Source organism: Mustela nivalis (assembly GCF_964662115.1).
Source record: "Mustela nivalis genome assembly, chromosome: X".
NCBI lineage: Eukaryota > Metazoa > Chordata > Mammalia > Carnivora > Mustelidae > Mustela > Mustela nivalis.
Genome location: NC_139040.1, coordinates 98,083,810 through 98,105,876, shown reverse-complemented (window position 1 = coordinate 98,105,876; position 22,067 = coordinate 98,083,810). Strand labels below are relative to the sequence as shown.

Below are 22,067 nucleotides of genomic sequence, written 5' to 3'. Positions count from 1 at the left end.
CCAAGTCCTTGAGCAAACCGAGTGAACAGTGCAGCCACAAACAGCACATTCTGTAAACCTCTTACTTGACTCTGCAAACCCAAAAACAGAACAGGAACAGTCATGTCCTCTGCATTACCTAGATCAACCCAAGAAGAAGCAAGAAGTCCTGAAATGAGCCCAGAAATAAAAAGAAGGGAGAAATTGATGCAATATAGTTGACACATCATTTGCATTTTTATTTTAAAAAAAAGTAAATTTTACCTAAAAAAATAAAGGAGGCAAAATGCATACCTAAGAGCCAAGAAAGAATAGCTGTTTCTAGCAGACAAAAATGTAATGCTTAGAAGACAAATAAAAATGAAAACAAAAACTGGAAACCTTACCAAATTTGGTTGAAAGAAACCTCTTTGTGTTTGTGAAGAGTTTGAATTGCAGAATATATTTAGAGAAATAACACTTTATTATATCTTACATGTATAAAGTAATTATATGTATAGATTAGATTATATATGTATAGAACATATACAGGGGCACCTGGGTGGCTCAGTCGGTTGAAGATCCCACTTGAGATTTCTGCTCAGGTCATGAATCATGGGGTGGAGCCCTGTATTGGGCTCCCTGCTCAGTAAATGACCAAGCCTACTCCTGTCTTTGGTCTTCGTCCAAGGTTCTTGGCTTATAGCTAGCTCCCCAAATCCTTGAAATTTCCTGAGCAGTAGAGCAGTGAGAACATCTTTTGTCATAATATTTGGACTTTTGTCCACAGTTCCTGAAACTTTATGACTTCAGAGCCATAAAGTGGAATGGGTGTTTTCTTATGCATAACAAGCTCCTCTTCTGCCACCACTGGGTATATGTTAATGAGGTGACTTCTGGAGAGCACCTAAGGATGGGAGCTGGTTGCCAGGAGAACCAACTATATGATTGGAGGGTTAGAACTTTTTCAGTTACTCCCACCCCTCTAAATCTCCAGGGAGTAGAGATGGACTTGAAATTGAACAGATCACCAGTGGTCATTGATTAAGTTAATCAATACAATCTGTACAATGAAGGCTCCATAAAAACCCTAAAAGGAGAGGCTTTAGAGAGCTCCCAGGCTGGTGAACAAATGCAGATATGGAAGGATGGTACACTTAGATACAGTGTGGACTCTCCATGCCTTTTACCTGTACCGGTCCCTATGCATCTCTTCATCTAGCTGTTCTTGAGTTTTTTGTCCTTTTATAATGAGTCAATAATCTAGTAAGTAAAATGTTTCTCTGAGTTCTGCGACTTGCTCTAGCAAATTAATGGAACCACGGCCAGTGTCATGCGAACCTTTGATTTAGAGCCATTTGGACAGAAGCACCAGTGACATCCTGGATTTGTAGTTGACATCTAAAGTGGGGTAAGGGGGGACAGTCTTGTAGGACTGAGCCCTTAATCTATAACCCAAGGTTGGGGAGGGGGTCATTGGACCCTTCAGTCTATAGCTGGTTTGTCAGAAGCACAGGTAACAACCTGGAATTGTGATTGCCATCTGAAGCGAAGGGCAGTTTTGGTAGGACTGGTCCCTTAACCTGTAGAATGTGATGCTATCTCTGGGTGGGTCGTGTCAGAATTGAATTGTAGGATACCCAGCTGGTGTCAAAGAATCATTAATTGGTGATGTGGGGGGAAACCACCTCCCTCCCACAAACATGTTGAAATTGGTGATCACAACCTTGGACTGAATAGTGATTACTTTTTTTCTGGCATAAGCAGTAAATAGTTCCACATTAGAGTGGACTTTGAAGAAACTCTAACAGAAGGAAAAATTGGTTGAAATTTTGCGTTATTACAAAATTTCCAGGCTAGCCAAGAAAAAATAGGGAGAGTGTGCTAAGACAGAAAGCAGGATGGAGCTGAGGTTTTACCAGGCTGCAACCATGTGGAGAGAATGGAGTAAGACTTTGACTTGGTGTTTGAATTACCAAATGGTTGGTCTGGGTGACTGCAGTGCAATTTTTTTTTTAAGATTTTATTTGCTTATTTATTTGTCAGAGAGAGAGAGAGGAAGAGAAAGCACAAGCAGGCAGAGTGGCAGGCAGAGGCAGAGAGAGAAGCAGACTCCCTGCCGAGCAAGGAGCCTGATGCGGGACTCCAGGACCCTGAGATCCTGACTTGAGCTGAAGGCAGCAGCTTAACCCACTGAGCCACCCAGGCGCCCCTACAGTGCAGTTTTGATTATAAAAATGGTTGAAGGGGTGCCTGGGTGGCTCAGTGGGTTGAGCCTCTGCTTTTGGGCTGTCTGCTGAGCAGGGAGTCTGCTTCCCCCTCTCTCTCTGCCTATCTCTCTGCCTATTTGTGATCTCTCTCTCTGTTAAGTAGATAAATAAAATTTTTTTTTAAAAACGGTTGAGATAATCTGGTGGACTTTGCAGGTTCACATTTTAAATCATGAGGCTTATATTTTAGCTAGATAAGACCTGGAACATTTGGACTCCTTGGGACAGACACACAGAGCTAAGCTATACCACTCTTAAGGAGTTCTGAGTTCAAGAAAACTAGCAGTGGGCCATGAGTGAGTGAGGCATAATCAGCAGCCCTAGTTCATGCTGAGGTTATTTGCTTATGCCATAAACATAACAGGATGATCCAGGCTTCTAAGGAGGCATAGTTGTCATTCTCCAACTGAGAAAGTGAGTATTTCTTAAACCTAGATGACATAAGTCAGACTAGTAGTAAAAATAAAAGGATCAGATTATTTTGTCCCATGGTAGTTTATATAAAATACATAAAACACAACCCTTCGAATTTTAAATAAAACCTGGGAGATTCTAAAACCCTAGAATAAAAGCAGTGAGACATCCCTGGCGTCTGCATACAGGTCCTTGCCTGGAATAGGTAAGTTTCAGAGAGATTCTCCCACAGCAGGACAGACTACTTTTCTTTTTTTCAAAAGATATATTTACTCATTTATTTTTTGGCGAGAGAGAGAGCATGGGTTTTCATGAGTTGGGGAAAGGGCAGAGGAAGAGCGAGAATCTTAAGCAGACTCCCACTGAGTGGAACGCGGGTCTGGATTTCACATTGCTGTGATCGTGACCTGCTGGAAAACAAGTCGGTCTCTTAAACGACTAAGCCACCTATGCGACCCTTACCACATTTTTATATGAAAGATAGTAAGTCACTGGGGACTTTTCCTCATTCCATTCAAATCACAAAGCCTTCTCTAGGAGACATATAACCAATTTTATATTAGCTTAGCCATTAATCCCGAAGACCTTTTAACAAGTATGAAATAGTCAATCCCTTGTCTCTAGAATTGGGGAATGTGTGGCCCTGAAAGTATTAACTAGTTATCAGTTTATCCAAGAAGTTCTCTGTTCCTTTTTTGTTCTAATTGAAGTACAGTTGGTATACAGTGTTCTTTTAGTTTCGGGTGTACAACACAGTGATTAGACAACTCTAGATGTGCTGTGCTCACTACAAGTGTAGCTATAATCTGTCACCATACAACACAGTACTGTTGACTGTATTCCCTATGCTGTACCTTTCGTCCTGTACTTCCTACTTTTTCCTTCCATAAGGGGAAGCCTGTACCTCTCAGTCCCTTTCACCGTTTTTCCCCCACCCTCAGCCTCCTCCCCTCTGGCAACCACCAGTTTGTTCTCCATATTTTGGGGTCTGTTTCTGCTTTATTTTGGTTTTTAGGTAACACATATAAGTGAAATCCTATGGCATTTGTCTTTCTCTGACTTCTTCGCTTTGTGTCTGTTCCTTAAGATAAGTGTCCTAGTAAACAGTGAGTATACTTATTAAGCACTTCTGGTTGGACAAATAAGAGTGCAGTGGGAAATTTTATGAGGAAATGTAATATGATAAGGCTTTGCTCTACCAAGATAGAACCAGGAAGTAAAACATTACAGTTTTAAAGCTAAAGGAAGACGGGTGTTAGAAACGAGAAACCAAGGGGTGCATGGGTAGCTCAGTCAGTTAAGGGTTGGACTTTTAATGTTTGCTCAGTTCTTGACCTCAGGGTCTTGAGATTGAACCCCACCTAGGGCTCCTCGCTTTGTAGGGACTCTGCTTGGAATTCTCTCTCCCTCTTCCTTAGATCCCGCTTTGTAGGGACTCTGCTTGGAATTCTCTCTCCCTCTTCCTTAGATCCTCCCCCTGCCTTCTTGCATGCGCAGTTCTCTCTCAAATAAATAAATCTTTTTTAAAAAGAGTAAGAAACTAAAATGAAGGAAGTAAGAAGGAAGGCCTGGACGATATGGACTTTAAGGAGCTTGCACTATGGCATTGTGGAAGGTGTCAAAAGTGGGCTGTCCTGTAGGCCACACCCACCTTGGGAGCCACAGTGCTCAACGGTAGCTTCACAGAGCACAGGAAAGAGTGAGTTGCTGGTGAGTTTGACCTGATAAATGAATTTCCCCCTAGAACTGCTGGTGGGAGTGTCATTTATAGGCTAAAACATATGAAAGTGAATTTTTTCCCACTCTTTAAAGCTTTATGGTAGAATATATATAATCTAAAAGTAATCATTTTAACCATTCTTAAGGGTACTGGTTATTGTTGAGTGCATTTCACAGTGTCGTGCAACCATCACTTCCAGAACTAAATTTTCATCATCCCCAACAGAAACACTTTACCTTACCCTGTAAATAATGACTCCCCATTCCCTCCTCCCCCAGCCTCTGGTAACCTCTTTTCTGCTGGCTGTCCATGAATTTGTTTGTTTGAGGTACGTTATGAAGTGGAATTATACAATATGTGACCTTTTGTGTTTGGCTTCTTTCATTTAGCATAATGTTTCAGGGTCCATTCACGTTATAGCCTGTGTTGGAATTTCATTCCTTTTGAAGTCTGAATAATACTCCATTGTGCACTACATCTCGTTTTTCCACTCATCTGTTAGTGAACATTTCAACTGTTTCCACATTATGGCTGTTGTGAATAGTGCTGCCCTGAACAAGGATGAACAAGTATCTGAGTCCCTGCTTTCAATTCTCGTTCTATATTGGGTCTATAGTTAGGAGTGGAATTGCTGGTCCATAGGGTGATTTTATGTTTAGGTTGTGGGGAACTGCCAAACTTTTCTATAGCAGCTGCCTCATTTTACATTCCCACTAGCAGAACACAAGTGTTCCAATTTCTCCATATCCTTGCCAGCACTTTCTATTTTCCCTTTTCTTTTTTTTAATTATAGCCATTCTAATGGGTGTGAAGTGGTATCTCATTGTGGTTTTGATTTGCATTTCCCTCAAGACTGGTGATGTTGAGCATGTTTTCATGTGCTTATTGCGAAAAGAGCCTGCTGGGATTTTGATAGGGATTGGGTTCATTATGAAGATCAATTTGGGGGGTGTGCTGCTATTTTAACAAAACTAAATCTTCTAATCCTTGAACATGGGCTGTTTTTCCATTTATTTTGGTCATCTTTAATTTCTTCTAATGTTGTTTTGTAGTTTTCTTTTCTTTTTCTTTTTTTTTTTTTTAATTTGACAGACAGAACACAAGTAGGTAGAGACACAGGCAGAGAGAGAGGAGGAAGCAGGCTCTCCGAAGAGCAGAGAGCCCGACGCGGGGCTCGATCCCAGAACCCTGGGATCAGGACCTGGGCCAAAGGCAGAGGCTTTAACCCACTGAGCCACCCAGGTGCCCGTGTTTTGTAGTTTTCATTGTACAAATCTTGGATTTCTTTTGTTAAATTCTTTTGTTAAATTCATTCATTACAGTTTTATGCTTTTTGATGTCATGATGTAATAGAATTGTTTTCTTAACTTCATTTTCAGATTGTTTATTGCTAGTATATAAAAATACATGGGGGGCACCTGGGTGGCTCAGTTGGTTAAGCCTCTGCCTTCGACTCAGGTCATAGTCTCAGGGTCCTGGGATTGAGCCCCACATCAGGCTCTCTCGGCTCAGCAGGGAGCCTGCTTCTTTCTGCCTCTCTGCCTACTTGTGATCTCTCTTTCTCTGTCAAATAAATAAATAAATAAATATATAATCTTTTTTATTATTGATCTTAAATCCTGCAAACTTTGCCAAACTCATTTATTAGCTCTAATAGTGTTCTATAGTAGATTTCCCAGGAGTTTATATATATAAGATCATGTCATCTGCAAATAGAGGATAGAAGTGATTTAATTGTTTTCTTACCTGTGTGCCTTTTCTTTTTCTTGCTGTGGTTTGAACCACAAGGGCAATGTTGAACAGAATTGGTGAGGGTAGACATCCTTATTTTTTTTCTTTAAATATTCTTTATTCATTTATTTGACAGAGAAAAAATCACAAGTAGGCAGATGTAGGCAGAGAGGCAGGCAGAGAGAGAGGGAGAAGCAGGGATGCGGGGCTCGATCCCAGGACCCCGGGATCAGGATCTGAGCGGAAGGCAGAGGCTCAATCCACTGAGCCACCCAGGTGCCCCAACATCCTTATTAAAGGTGCACTTTCAATAGGGTTAAAAGACCGGTTGTTCAACACTTTCCAATCCTGTCCTTTCCAATCCATGGGCAAATCACTGATCCTTTCTGTTTATCTAAAATTAGTGATAGCAATATAAGTTTTGGCTACCTCACAGGGTTCTGAGGATTAAGTAAAATCATGCGGTTAATAAACCTACAGTGTACACAGATGGTAGTGTCTGCTATTTAGGGGCTCATAAGCTAATGGAGAAGAAAAGCCATTCATGGAAATACTTATAAAAACAAGGTAAAATGTGCTATGAATTATTCGGGCTATGAATTTTTTCTTGGATACCTTGTTAGATAATTTGGGGCAAAAACATGAGTTTAGTAACACATAGAGAAATGATTTTAAAATTTAAGATACTAGTAATGTACTGTCATACCCAATTAGTTTGGATTCCATTTTAACAACTCTGTTGTAGATTAACATAGCATAACTAAATCTAACTCTCTTCCATACAAAATATAACAATCTTATTTTATAAGGGTCTGCGACAATTTTTCATTTAGTGTTCAAAAGCACTTTTTTTTTAAGTCAGAAGGAAATGTGGTAGATTAGAAACTGCGTTTCTTTTCTCGTTTGGTCTCAGAGGTAGATTATATAGTATTGATCGAAGCACACCATTTATTTGAAATTAGCCTGATAACCTTTACTTTGGAATATAAACATGTAGAAAATAGGCCATGACATACATGGTGCATGTAGTGGGTTCTTAAGGCCTTTGTCGATTCTAACACTTTTTTTTTTTTAATTGTGTTATGTTAGTTGTATTGATTTGGCAAAAGAACCTAATCTTGCTGTTCAGTACTGTTTTGTCGCTGTGCCGTCCATGGCACTTTATAGATCTTTCTTTGCTGTTCTAAGGGCTCCTATGCTCAGAGGGTGGTCGGTCACAGTAAGGTTGTGAGGAAGCCCAGGCGCTTACAGGTCCTGAAGCTGCAGGATCAAGGGAATGAATTTCTCAGAGCACTTGCTTTATGGGGGGGGAGGTTCCCCCAAACCTCCACGTAACCCCCCTCCCACCCCGGAGGAGATAGCCACACCTTCCGTCTATCGGCAAGGAGCAGGTGGCCAGGCCCTGGAGACCTGGCACTGCTGCCACCCCCAAGGTACCCGCCCAACGGGCCTGGCTGGCTCACGGGCCAAGTGACGCGGGTCAGCTCTGCCCCCGGGACCCCAACGCACCGCGGGTGAGACCGCCCAGCGCGTGGTCTCAAGATCTTGTCTTTCCGCTACCCCTCCCCCCACAATCCCGGAAAAGGGGGGAGATTGGTGACGTCATCATCCGGGCACTCGCCGCCGGGGCACGGTTCACAATGGAACAAAAACAAGCGGCCCAAGTCAAACTCTGAGCGACGCAGCTGCGGTTTGCGCGATTAACCTTTTCCTGGCCACACACTGCCAAATCTCCCAGCTCCTTCTTCTCCGTGGTATGCCAGATCCTTCCGGATCTCCCTTCCCCCACTTTTCCTTGTCCTCGTGTCACCTCTGTTCTCACATCGCTCCTGATACGAGGGGTTTGGAACGTAGCGCGATCCCCGAGGGGCCGACGGAAAGACACCGTACTGCGTGAACAATCTGTACCGCATTGTGTTCCCCTCCCCCACTCCAGTTCTCCGGGTTCCAAGCGCCTCGCGCCTGGCCCGGCTTCCCTGGTAGCACGCGCAACTCTCCCTGGCTCGACGGCCCAGGGTGTCGGGGAAGGGAGCAGAAGGAGCAGCTGAGCGAGAAGGGGGGTAGTGGGGAGGAGGAGACGAAGGAGGAGGGCCAGAGGGCGGGCCTTGTGAGGGGCGGGGCTAGATGGGGGCGGGGGATCCTCACGGCTTTGGGCGGCGCTGGGGTTAGTGGGAGTCTGCGCCGCCGCGCTGCTGCCGCCGCCGCCGCCACCAGTGCTACTGCCGCCGCCGCTACCGCCGCCGCCAGTGGCCGAGCGTTTTTTTTTTCTTTTTTTTCTTTTCTTTTTTTTTTTTTTTTTTTTTTTTTGGTTTGCCGGATCCGCCATATTGGCGAGGACGGGCGTCCGCGGCTGCGGAAGCTAGTCTCCGCCGTTGTCGGAGCCGCAACCTCACAGCACCCGGCCCGTCCGGGCCTCTGCCGCGCGGAGCCCCTCCCCGCGTTGCTCAGCTCTCAGGCCTCGCGGGAGCCCGCCGCTGCCGCCTCTCTCCCGGGAGGCGGCCGCCTCAGCCCTCGGTGCTCCGGTCGGCGCCGGGAGCGAGGAGCGAGCCGCAGCAAAGCGACCAGGCCCGGAGCGGGGAAAGAGGCGGCGACCACGAGAAGGTGAAGCCGCCACTGCAGGAGGAGGAGCGGGAGGAGGTGACGCAGGAGAAACGCACCGCCCGGAGCCCGTCTGAGCTCAGTTAGAGCCCCGGCCCGAGGGGAGAAGAGGGAAGAGGCCGCCGCCGCCGGCTGAGGAGGAGGAGGCGGCCGCGGCCACCGTTGCTGCAGGGCGGGCGCGGCGAGCAGCGAATTCCGGCGCCCCCGTGCAGCTTCCTGGTCTTGACGCCCGCAGCCTCTCGACACACTTTGTCGCCAGTCACCCCCGGGCTTGGGATGCACCCAGGGTCGGCCTTGTCCTGGGACTGAGTCTTGCAGCTGCCTGCTGCTTCCGCGTGCCCTGCTTCTGAGGAGAAAACGCCCGGGTCGTGCGGTGAGTAGCCGGCCGCGCCGGGACGAGGCGCTTCTCCGGGGCCAACAGCTGGATCTGAGGGGAGGACGGCGAGGGGGGTGTGCGAGCCCACGGTTCCTCTCTCGGCGGGCCGCTGACTGGGCCGGGGACTCCCCGGCCCCCCCTCCCCACCCCACCCCCGCCTCGGGGTGGGCGAGCGCGCGCGGCGCGGGTGGGGGCGCGGGACTCCGCTCGGTGCGGAGCCGGCGTCCCGGGAGCGTGGCTGTGTGTTTTGGACTGTAAGGGAAAATGGCTGACGGCTTCGTCCCTCCCCCTCCTCCCCCTTCCAGTCCTGTCTGGGGCCGAGTAGGAGGATGGAGTCTCGGCGCCCGGCGTGCAGCCCCCGCATCGGCGCCCGGGGGCCGGGTCGGCTGCGGGGGCTAGTCGCCCCCGGCCCTCGGCCTTGAAACGGGGCTCTCGGCAGACTCGAGGCCGCTCTCCTCCCCAGTTTAGTTCCACTTGACACCAAACGCCATTACTGAGGTGGAGTGATTTGGAGCAGCAGAGCTAGGCCTCCGCTCGGCTACGCCTGGCTATCAGGCCCGACGACTTGTCCGTTTTCCCCCCACCCTCCCGCGATAACCGTCAGCTTCTCGGCCCTCTGGACCGAGAGCCTGAGCCGGGTTATCGGCCCCCTACACCTCCGTCGTCCCCTTTCATTTGCTGAGGGCCAAAGCCGCGAAAGCTGTTTTGATGCAGAAATCGCCTCCCACCTAGCTTGGACCCACCACCTTTCTATTTTTAACTGATTATCTGCAAAAATATTAGCCTCTGCGAGCTTGGTGATAATGAGCCCTCTAGGTTCCTGTGGTACGAGGCTTCGGGTTCCAGAAATTGTTTATTTTTCATTCATTGTGAAATACTGAGAGTTACGGAGCAGGTGTATACGTTGTTTTGTAATCTTTATAGGGGTTTCTGTGGGGACTAGAACTTATATGGGAATTTAAGATTTCCAGTGGAACCTGCTTAAACTATGCATATATTTTTTGAAAGTTACATGGTTATAACCTTAATTGGATTTTCCACCGTGCAGTTTACAGGTGTGTGTAATTTCTTCGGATTGTCTTAGAATTGAACTGAGCGAGTTGTGGTTTTAAGTATTCGTGCCTTATTTGGGGTGAGGGAAATACTTGTAGCCCTCTTTTACCTGGAAGCTCAGGAACCTCCTAAATCTACATAACGTTTGTATACTTTCATTTCTGAGGAAGAATCTGGGCTGTATTTATTGATTAGGAAACTTTTCAGCAGGTACTTAACCCTCTCTTGGAGCTCATTATCTACTCTGAGTGATTATATAGTAAGGACTCGTTGGCTTTCTTAATCCGTACACTTGAATTTAAAAATAGAGACTGCAAACTCTCCTTTAGATCTCCCTGGTCTACTGATTCAGTGGGCTGCCATTTTGGTTTCAGCAAATGCCTCTCAAGTTCTTAAAGATTAAGCTTTATTGTTCCAGTGTCTGCATAGAGGGAAAAATAGAAGTATTTGAAATTGGTGTTCCCAAAGGTGAACTCAAAAAATGTTTGTTATGTTTTGTTGTCTTTATTTTAAAAATAAGACATTTGGAGTATACAGATATTTTCCCCCTACCCTTTTTCCTGTATTTTTTGTACAGACATTTAACTTGGAATTTTTAATGTGTTATTTTAATGTTCTCATGCCATTTCTTCCTTTTGTTTGCTGACCTTGGTAGTTTCTGAGAGGAAAAATTTCTGGAGGGATTGAATAACGGCAAGAACAGTACACGTGAGAATCTAAATTCTTCAGAAAGTTCTTTGAAGGGCAGAGTTTACCTTTTACCAAATTATTGTAATCCCTTGTTGGTGTTCCATACTTCTCTTGTTTTATTGATGGAATGCTCAAGTAGGATTTACTCTGGATCTTTTTTTCTTCCAGGATCTTGAAATAAATATTCTGACATCTCAAGAAGATGAGGGATTTCGTGGCTGTCTCTTCAAAGATAAATTTTTTTCAGATGGTATTAATAATGCTGTTTATAGCTTTTTAAAATGGATATTTGTCATGAATTTGTTAGTCAAGTTCTTGATTAGTTGGACACAAGCAAGCATTCTTTCAGTTTACTTTTATAAGGTTAACTTTAATGAAGTTTTTATATTTCTAGAATTTTTAATATTGAAACCAGTCTTTGTTTAAATTAGGTTAAGGAAGGTTGTTCAAAATATATGGGGGTGTGTGTTACAGATCAGTGTTCTTGTAACTCTTTTGGGCACTTTGGGAAAGGATCTTATTCTGTGGTTCTTGAGCTAGTTGTGTTTGTTTTTTGGTGAGGTTGTTTTGTTTTGTCCTGTTTTGTTTGTTTTGCGTTTGAATTCTAAAATAATGTGATGGTTTCATAATAGTCTGCATTATATATCCCCTCTTGCTGGTATGTTTTCCGAATCTTGATACTTTTTTTCCCCCCCCTAAAAATTGAGAGGGGGGAGATTTTAGTTTCCCCCTCTTTTTTTGTTTTTGTTTTTTGAGTTTTATTTTTGAAAGCTGCCCTGTTTGTTGCTAAGTTCTTAGTATAGGATCTAACGTTAATGTTTGGGGAAGGGGTTAATGTGTTAACCCTCAAACCTGACTGCACTTTAGAATCACTTAAGGGAGTTTAGGTGGGGGGAAGAAAAATACTGATGGCTGGATCTCACTCTCTGATACTGATTAGTTCTGATAGGGGTCCTGGGCAAAGGTTTATGTTAAAACCACTGTGGATAATTTCCATGCAGTCAGAGTTGAATACCACTGTTAATGCTCTTAGCGTGTTCTTATTGAACTTTCAAGCATTTAAATAAGAAGATGGATTTTTTTTTTTCCTCAACTGTTTTCAATTATCAGCATAAATAATGTCTCCATCATAGAGGTGAGGGATTGAGGTCTGTCAACCAGTGGTGTTTCAGCTATGGTGCCACATTAAAGAAATGAGACTGATCACTATTTTTAAAAAACATTTGGAACTTTCATCTGTTTCCTGAACCAGATTAGCTTTAGATGAAAATTTTAATAAAAATATGACAATTATCTGCAACTTGGGAAATAAGTTAGTTAGCCAGGGAGGTGTTAAAAGCTTTGCAGCAAGTAGGTTCTTCCTCTTCCATATGTCTCCCAACATGTTCTGCTTGATAGTTTAGTTGGTGGGTGTGTTTATGACTAAAATAATGTTAGGCAACATAACGTTCCTAAAAGATGTAAAATCCAGGCATTTGTCTCCCAGTAATTTATTTAAATCGTCTCATAAATGAACATTTAGTATCATGTGAGCTTCTATTATCTCAATTTGAAAATACTGAGTTTTATTTAGCTTGGTTTAAAATCAGTGTAATTTTTACAAAACGTTTTCAAAACTAGAGGTCTCCTTTTGCGTTTTCATAGTATCAGTTTAATGGAATAAAGGAAATAGCATTAAACGCCTTTATTTGGTGTTTATTTCTCTTAATTCTCTTGGTCCGATGTCTTAAATTCTGTATTGAGGCTGGGGAGAAAGCCTGCTAATGCGAAATCTAGGAACTTTCTTAATGCAGCACAGGATCTCAAAGATCTTTCTATTAATGGTCATTGTAATCTTATTTTCTATGGTATAAAGTATGAAAAGGAAAAGAAGACTTTATGGAACCTTTGATACTTATGTTTATTGGTGTTTGAATTTTTACTGTTGAATGTAAATTAATGACCAATGTAAATATACTTTTAAGGAACAAGAAATGAAAAAGTACACTGTTAAGGTACTTTTCCTAAATTTGTTCTTCATACGTGCATGTTCTAGTCTTGTGGGCTTCGGTATGCATGTACACACTACACAAGTATTCTATAAGGGTTTTTAGTTCTATTTCCAGTTACTGTCTAACAATGATTTTCTATCTCAGCTGTGTATCAGAATCACCTGTAGAGCTTTTCCAAAATCCCCCCCCCCCCCCCAAAAGGAGGTATTTTTCTAGGTCTTATGCTCTGGAAATTATGATTGAGTTATTTTGGGGTAGAAACTAGGCATTTAAAAAACTCAAAAAATATTTCTGATGTCCCGCTAGGGGATTCTTTGCACTTCATTTGAGGAAAAGAGAAGAGCTGAGATTCTTTGAGTTTTGTGTCCTATCATTAGGCAGTAATATTCTCACTTGAGTTTAGTTTTGCCAATCACACTGTCAAAAATTCAGGGGCGCCTGGGTGGCTCAGTTGTTTAAGCGGCTGCTTTCCACTCAGGTCATGATCCCAGAGTCCTGGGATCCGTCCCCGCATCTGGCTCCCTGCTCAGTGGAGAGCCTGCTTCTCCCTTTCCCTCTGCCTGCTGCTCTGTCTACTTGTGCTTCTCTCTCTATCTCTGTCAAATAAATAAAAAAAAAAAATAAAAAAATAAAATTTCAGACACAAGGTAGCAAAAAGTTTAGAAGCTAGATTAAGTTGGGAGAGACCAGGATTCCAGAGTTTCATGTATACACACAGACACAAACACCCCAAAATTCATTATTTCTTACTGAGCACTTTCTTGGGAGTCAAGGCTCCAGCTCTAATAATACTAGCTTATTAATACCTGTTTTAAGACATTGGTTTGCTTTTAATCCATTCCATAAATATTTATTGGGCATCTGCTATATGCCAGGTCCTTTTCTAGAGATTGCTATTGTGTAGAAGCTTATGTTGTATGAAGTGAAGAGCATTGGACTGGCTGATTGTTTAAAGTCTTTCTTAGCTCTGATTCTGTCATTCTTTATTGTGCCTCATAGATGGGGAGACTGAATTTTGTTATAAAAATATACCTAATTATTGTATAATCCAATGGAATTTTCCTTTTATTTTTCAGTTTCTTTTAAATAGAATTTCATTCTGATTTCCATTCTTCTCCAGTGAGTACAAATGTCAAGTACAGTATGCGAATTCTTGCTTATTGAGTTTAAGAATAGCTGTACTTGTAATGCTTTTAATTTTTGGCCAGGAATTACATACTGTGCTGTTCAACCCTTCCTCCTGCCATTCCTTTTTTGTATTGGTGCTCTGTCAGTTACCTCTATGCTATTGGTGTTTTTTTTTGTTTGTTTGTTTCACTTACTTTGTTTAGATGCTTTGGTTTTTGTCCTCCAAATTTTAGATTTGTGGCATTCATCTTACCAGACTCAAGATCCTGTCACTGATATATCTCTAGTACCTAGAAAGTGCCTGGCACATAGGTATTCAATAATTATTTGTTGGATGAGTAGTCAATTTACCATATTACATTCTTTGTGAGTATGATTTCTCTATTTTTTTCTTTTTTTCTAATTCTCTTTATTACTTGGAGTTACTTAATTGATCTGATAATTGTCTTTTATTTTTTATTCATTTTATTTATTTATTTTAAAAGATTTTGTCTATTTGAGTGAGAGAGCACGAGCAGGGAGGAGGGGGAGAGGGTGAGGGAGAAGCAGACTCCCCACTGAGCAGGGAGTCTTATGTGGGACTCCATCCCAGGATCCTAGGATCATGACCTGATCCGAAGGCAGAAGCTTAACTGACTGAGCCACCCAGGCGCCCTGATAGTTGTTTTATGATGAGCAGTCCTGGAGGGAGTCTTAGACCTCAAACTCCTTGTTTTTCAGATGAAGAGCATGGCTTTAAAAGCTGCTGAAGTAACTTGACTAAGGTAGTGTACATAGATTACGTTCTGCATGAAGTTCTTTCCATATTTAATAAGGCACAGTAACTCTTCTTTGATTTGTTACCTTTGTAGTCACTGTCCTAAAATTCACACTTAAATTTCTCTCTGATGATGGTTAATGGGTAATAAGGTCAGCAGTTCTGTCCTTTACCTTCGTGTATTACAGAGCATATAGAATAATAATACTCTTTACAATAACTGCCTGAATGGCAAAATCTGGAGGAATATCTGACTCCTAATACCTAGAACTGCATACAAAATTGCATACAAAATTGATGTATCATCACGTTTGGGCTTCTTTCAGTTTATCTTTCTGTAACTGATCAATCATAGAAGTTTTGAACACTTCAGACCCATATTGATTGGCCAGCCATTATTAGAGGAATTGTTTTCCTTGGCATGAGTTTGAGCTGGTTGTCTTGGATCCCATCCTTGGTTGCAGAGCCTATGAAGTAGGAAGAGAAGAAAATTTAGATGGAAAGGAAAAAAAAAAAAAGGGAGTAGGAGACGACAACTCCCTTTCCTCTCCTATTTATGCCAATTTCCTTCCTACCGACTTTGGTGTTTTTATTCTGAGTTTAGGTTGTTAGATCTCTTGTGGTCTTTTCTCTCATTTGGTTATTTCTAAGAACTGAGTACGTCTACTCAGACAGCAGAAAGAATGGAAATTATTACATGGCATTAGACCCATGTTGTGTCTAACAGAGTATTTTGCCCCTGATCAAGGTAGTATATAAAGATTTGGTTGTTTTCCTTGATAATACCTCCCAATTCAAATTAGGGATCAGCAGACTTCTCAGTAAAAAGCCAGATCAGAAATGTTTTGGGTTTTGTGTGCTAAGAGGAGAAATTAAGATTATTGGGTCAATATTCTGTGGGTGAAATTCAAAATATGATGGTGCAATTATTTGTAATTTGGATCTAATAAGAATAGAATGGGAGGGCTCATAAATAGTGGGTTTTTGTTTTGGTTTGGTTTGGTTTGGTTTTTTGGGGCCTAATGGAGGATTTAAAGTTAGTGTTCCCTGTCATTAAATTGGTTGTAAATATTCCTGTGTGAAATGCATTCTCAGCTTGTGGGCTATATAAAAACAGGAGGTTGGATTTGGTCTGTGAACATAATTTGCCAGCCCTGGTTTAGGGCAAGGTTCTAAAACCTGGAGGACTTGTTAAAACAGATTTCTAGGTCCTGCCCCCTGAGTTTGATTCAGTAAGTATGGGATGGGGCTCAAAAGTGTGTATTTCTAACAAGTTTCCAAGTATGGAACTACCTTTGGAGAATTACTGGCTTAGAGATGAATTCCAGCATATTTTACCTTTCTTCAGGCTTATCATTTTGTCTAATTTTACTTGAATCCTTTGTATTTCATACTTGATTTTAAATTCTGCACTTACATGTTAAATGGTTATTATGTTCTAGGTATTGTGCCAGATAACAGAGATATAAGGTGGGCAAAACAGAATTGTTCCTGTCATATATACTGGTTAGAGTGAGTTTAAAAATCAGTTTCTGTGGCACCTGGGTGACCCAGGTGGTTAAGTGTCTGATTTTGGCTTAGGTCATGATCCCGGGGGGCCTAGAATTGAGCCTTGAGTTGGGCTCCCCACTCAGCGGGGATTCGGCTTGTCCCTCTGCCCCTCCCTCTGCTCACATTCACACACACACATACTCTCTCTCAAATAAATAAAATCTTTTTTTTTTTTTAAGATTTTATTTGTTTATTGGACAGAAATCATAAATAGGCAGGAAGCAGGCCTGCTGCAGAGCAGAGAGCTGATGCGTGGCTCTATATGGGGCTCCATCCCAGGACGCTGGGATCATGACCTGAGCTAAAGGCAGAGGCTCCAACCCACTGAGCAACCTGGGTGCCCCTAAATAAAATCTTTTTTTAAAAATCAGTTTCCACAAGCCCTTTAGAGCTAGAGTCTATGAAACAAAAAGCACCATTTGGAAAGCAGGGCGGTGGTATTTGATACTCATTAAAGGAAAGCTAAATTGGAAGGAAACATTACAAAATATTTCATTAACTTGATGTTTTAGGGGCTAATGTTTTGTATAAATGAATTTTTCAGATTACCAAAGCTTATTTGTTTTTTTAAAGATTTTTATTTATTTGACAGACAGAGATCACAAGTAGGCAGAGAGAGAAGGGAAGCCGGCGTCCTGCTGAGCTGAGAGCCTGATGCGGGGCTCAATCCCAGGACCCTGGGATCATGACCTGAGCTGAAGGCAGAGGCTTTAACCCACTGAGCCACCCAGACGTCCCAAAGCTTATTTTTATTTTTTAAAGATTTTATTTATTTATTTGATGGAGAGAGAAAGAGAGAGCATCAACAGGGGGAGTGGCAGAGGGAAAAGCAGCCACCTTGCTGAGCAGGGTGCCGGATGTGGGGCTCGATCTCAGACCATTGGGATCATGAACTGAGCCAAAGGCAGATGCTTCACTGACTGAGCCACCCAGACACCCCTCCCCCCAAGCCTACTTTTGAATACTTAAACCAATCTGTTATTTGATGGAAAGCTTTCTAAAGATGCTATATACTTTATAATTTATCATCTGATTATGAAATTAATGTATTCTGTTAAAATGTTTGGGTAGCACATAGGAATAAAAGGAAAAAGAATATGCAAACCCCACCTCCAATAGTTCTATCTTGTAGAAGCAACCATATTATTTAAATATGTGTTAAAAGTTCTCACCAGTTATGTAATTCACCAAGTCATGTATCCTCGTGTCTGCTGTCCTCTGCCTCCACTTACTCCTGTCTCAGGCCTTGAGTGTGTGCCATTTGTTCATCCTGTGTAGGAGACGATTTTCATGTCTCTCTTCCCTCGCCTGCTCCCCTTTCAGCTACTGCATTTGTAAACACTGCTGTAAACTTTCATTAAGAAGTTGATTTTCATATAACTTTGTAACTCAATTTCCCACCATTTTTTTCTTTATCCCCCCCATCTTTCATTTGCTTGACTCTCCCAATCCTCCATACACTCTTTATTCTTCCACACTTCTGTTATTTTATTTCTTCAATATCCTTTTTAGGAGTTTCCTATTCTTTGTATCAGCTGGAGGCTCCAAACTTAATACCCTTGAGATAGGGAACTGATTAGGGATATAAGTCTTTAACATTACTGGGTAGGTTGTTCTCATTTGTTATGTTGGTTGACTTTGTTCAGTGGTGGATGAAATAACACTGACACAGGAAATTAAGTATGGCAAATGTGCAGTAAAGCTTATATGTGAAAGGTGAGGTGTAATTAGGGATTTTTATAATAGTTGGGAAAAGCTCTAGGAACATGTGAATCTATTATTTGGCTTTAGAATATTTAATTTCTGTCACATTTTCAGGGATGTGTTCTGTATGGAAGGGAAAGGTACTGCCTAGGCTCTTTTGAAAGTGATTGCAGAAAAATTCATTTACTCGTATTTAATCAGTATGTTTACAGCTGTTTATTATATCCTTTGTAGATACAAATCAGTTATCCAAAGTTCTTGTTAGTTTTTGATTTTGAGTGTGTTGAGCTGGGGTGAAAGGGATTTTAAGTCCAGGCTGAGGGTGGGAGGAGGAACCTAATGTATTTCCTGCAGGTATATTCCTTGTCTGACTGGATGTCATTATCTGAGCCATATAAATGTCAGCTGTCTCAAATTGCTCCTACTCAGGCATTACCTGAGTTATTCTCAGTGCATCATGGGAAGAAGAATCATCAGTGAAAGGAGAAATGGCAAGATTCTTTGGCTTCTGTTCATCTACACAGCCACAGGAATCGTGTCCCTCATCTCTTCCTGCTTTCTCCAAATACTCCTCAGAACTGGGGCACTTGACTGGCTCAGTTGGTGGAACATGCACCTCTTGATCTCAGGGTCGTTAGTTCAAGCCTCATGTTGCATGTAGAACTTACTTAAAAATACCAAAATACTGCCTAGAATATACCATGGAAGCTCTATCCAAACGAGGTCATTCTGACATAATTCCAAGCTGCTTTTCCAAGGTGATTTCTTGTTCTCCCATCTAATCAATCCATACTTGATGTGGATGGCCCAGCCTTTCCTATTCCCATGGTTTTACTTCTTTGAGCTCCATCTCTCCCCTTTATGGCTAGCCTGCAATGTCTAGCTTACAAGCTATATTCATGAAGTATTTTCTTTTCTTTTTTTTTAAGATCTTATTTATTTGACAGAGATCACAAGTAGGCAGAGAGACAGGTGGGTTGAGGGGGGAAGCAGACTCCCCGCTGAGCAGAGAGCCCCATGTGGGGCTCCATCCCAGGACCCCAAGATCATGACCTGAGCTGAAGGCAGAGGCTTAAGAGCCACCCAGGCACCCCTGAAGTATTTTCTTTAGTTGGAAATAGGTCTTTACTTTCTGTGAATTCTGGTAGCATTTTTCCTGTGCTTTTCTTTTGGTCTTAACTTACTTTACTATTTGTTTGTGTTTCTTCAGATAAAGCCCCTGGAAGGTGGCTCTGGAAGTTCCGGAGGCTGTTAAGTCTGAACTGTCTTGTAGGTGGTCCAAACCTTCCTCAGCCTGATGGAGAGAGTGGTATAGTAGGTAGTAAAGAGCTCTAATCTTAGTCAAAGGCGTAGATTACAGTTGTAATTTCTTTACCAACTAGTGAGCAAGTTCTTAACCTTCATGAAATCGTAAAGTGAAGGCTTTGGATTGGGTGATTGATTTCTTAAAACAATTGAATTCATTAATTTAATACCATACTGGTGCAAGGGATACAAAGGTGATTCTTACTTACAAGCTTTATTGTCTAGCAAGTTAGGCAATTAATTATACATGTGGTAAGTGCTATGTTACATAGAGGTGTGAAAAATGTAGTAGCAGAAGAGATGAAGAAATCATTGTAATTTGATGTTGAGTGAGGTTTGCTGAAAGTGTGCTCTTTTGGTGGCCCTGTGAGTTAGAACAGGGACTTCTGGGCAGAGGGAGCAACTTGAGATCAGGGTTGGTTTGTTGGTTTTTGTTTTGTTTTAGGGCACGTATGTGCACACACAGAGGGACAGGGGAGTGGGAGTTGGGAGGAATGGCAGAGAGTAGGGGAGTATCAAGCAGGCTCCGCAGAGTGTGGAGTGCTATGTGGGCCTCCATCTCAAGACCCTGAGATCACAACCTGAACTGAAACCAAGAGTCAGATGCTTAACCAACTGAGCCACCCACGCGCCCCAAGATCAGGGTTTTTAATCTTAACAGTATTGACACTGGAAGCCAGATGATTCTTTGTGGTGTGGGGTGCTGTTCTGTTCCTTTCTGGCCTCTACCAACAAGGTGTCAGTAGTACCTCCTCCCCTCCCCCCATTTTGATAACTAAAAATATTTCCAGACATTGCCATCTGTGTCCTGGAAACAAAATTTGAGAACCACTACTTGAAATGGAGGAATGGAAGTGAAACTGCAGTGTTTTAGAGCAAAGTTAGTAGGAGACTATAGAAGGAGCATTGGAGATAATTGAGAGGGAAGGGATTGTGGGAGGTGAGGCTAGATCACAAGGGACGAATTTGGGTGCCACATTAGGGCCCTTCTGTTTGTTTTTAGGGTAATGAGATGAACCTTTAAGTTAAAGTGAGAGATTATTGGGTTTGTGTTTTTGAAAGATAATTCTAATGGCACTGTGGCAGACATGTCAGAGGAGAGTTGGGGAGCAGAGAGAATTTGAGGCAGTATTTTTAACACTGGCTAAGGGAATGGAGTAAAGGAAGTGAGCTACCTGGGACTCCCCTTGAATGAGGGAGTTCCTGCTAATTTGACTTTGGCTTCCATCATTGAAGGGAGTGTTGAGCTGGAAAGCAAAGCACCTTTAATATCTTCAGCTCTTCCCCCATTCCCAACTTCATATCTTCACTTGAGAGCTTCTGACTATTGATATGTCTTGAAAGGTCATAGAGAGGAATCTGGGTTATAGAATGACTTTTTCCCAGTGTGGCTCTGTTACTTAAACAGTGGATTATCAGAGCACATGGCTTTCTTACCTCCTCCCTCCCTTAAAATGTGGGGGACTAGAATTTGGTATCCAGAGACTGTTAACTGTTGGCTCACCATGGTTTGTTGTATAGGCATTATTTTACAGCTTTTAAATTAGATTGATACACAAAGGTAGAATAATAATCGTACTATTCAAATAATTGCATTAATTCCATTGCTCCTAGTTTGGAGGTTTTTTTTGTGTTTCAAAACAGCATTCGTATTTGAATTGAAAATGGTGTAGTCAGTGGAAGGGTACTGGACTTCGATTAAAAAGGCTGTGTTTTAGTTCCATTTACCCTGCTCTCTGTTAATCACTTAATTCTTGGGTCCTCATTACTCTTATCTTTAAAAGAGATGACTTAAGCTACCACTTTTTTTTTTTTTTTTGAGTTAATAAATTTTATCTTTATCCCTAGAGATGTATGGATTCCAGAGAAGAAAGATTTTCAAGTAAAGGAAAATGGGAAAGGTGAAAAAAGAGTTAATAGATTCAGGAGTTGTTGGATTTGGGTTGAGAAGTAAAGGGAGGGATAAGAAAATAATTTGAATGTTGCCTTTAACTTGTTTTTCCTTTCTGTGTCTGTGTGTCTGGATTTTTCTGGAGGGCTTTGTTTTACTTAGATTCTTATGGGCTAATTGTGCTTGGCCAACAGCTTGTAGTGTGAATTTAGGGAGCACAGAGTTGTTAGCCAGGATATAATTTCTTTGCTGGCAGAGCAGCCTAAAGTTTGGTTAAGTTTTCATCTGAAGTCTAGCTTAAGCTTTAAGGACAAACTGCTGTTAAAAAATGATGTAGCCAGCCAGGGAAAATAATATTTGGGAGAAGTTTTTTTTTTAATTGAGAATGAAGTATGCAGATAAATATAGTAGCAGTGGTTTGTCTGGTGCAGATGGTTTCAGAGAAAATGTTGATACCTTATTTTTCATCACTACAAGAGAAGTAGCAAAAGAAATTCATTATTTTTTTTAATTCATTATTTTCATTGTATATCATTAGGCCAATCATTCTCAAACTTTATAATTATTGAGGCCTCAAAGAGCATTTGTTTATATCAAGTTAATATCCTTTGATGTTTACTATTTTGGAAGGTAAAATGGGAAAAAAAAATTTTTTTTTTAAGATTTTCTTTATTTGGCAGATAGAGATCACAAGTAGGCAGAGAGGCAGGCGGAGAGAGAGGAGGAGGAAGCAGGCTCCCTGCTGAGCAGAGAGCCCTATATGGGGCTCGATCCCAGGACCCAGGGATCATGACCTGAGCCGAAGGCAGAGGCTTTAACCCACTGAGCCACCCAGGTGCCCCCAAAATGGGAAAAAATTTAAACCTGTGCATGTGTTTGAAAATAAAACTAATTGCATGTTTTTTTTTTTTTTAAGATTTTATTTATTTG

At 42.1% G+C, this 22,067-nt stretch overlaps 1 protein-coding gene across 8 annotated transcripts in view; it reads left to right on the top strand.

Annotated features, from left to right (window-relative positions):
* Positions 1–22,067, top strand: part of USP9X (ubiquitin specific peptidase 9 X-linked) — a 163,260-nt gene that overhangs the window by 18,347 nt on the left and 122,846 nt on the right. For 2 of the 8 annotated variants that reach the window (XM_082717799.1, XM_082717803.1), the window contains exon 2: positions 10,979–11,060. The exons of 2 other annotated variants lie outside the window; for them this stretch is intronic. The gene's annotated coding sequence lies outside the window, so the exon portion shown is untranslated. Of the gene's footprint in view, positions 1–7,704; positions 9,065–10,978; positions 11,061–22,067 lie in introns of those variants that run through there. 4 more of the 8 variants (XM_082717802.1, XM_082717798.1, XM_082717800.1 and 1 more) reach the window with 4 other exon arrangements.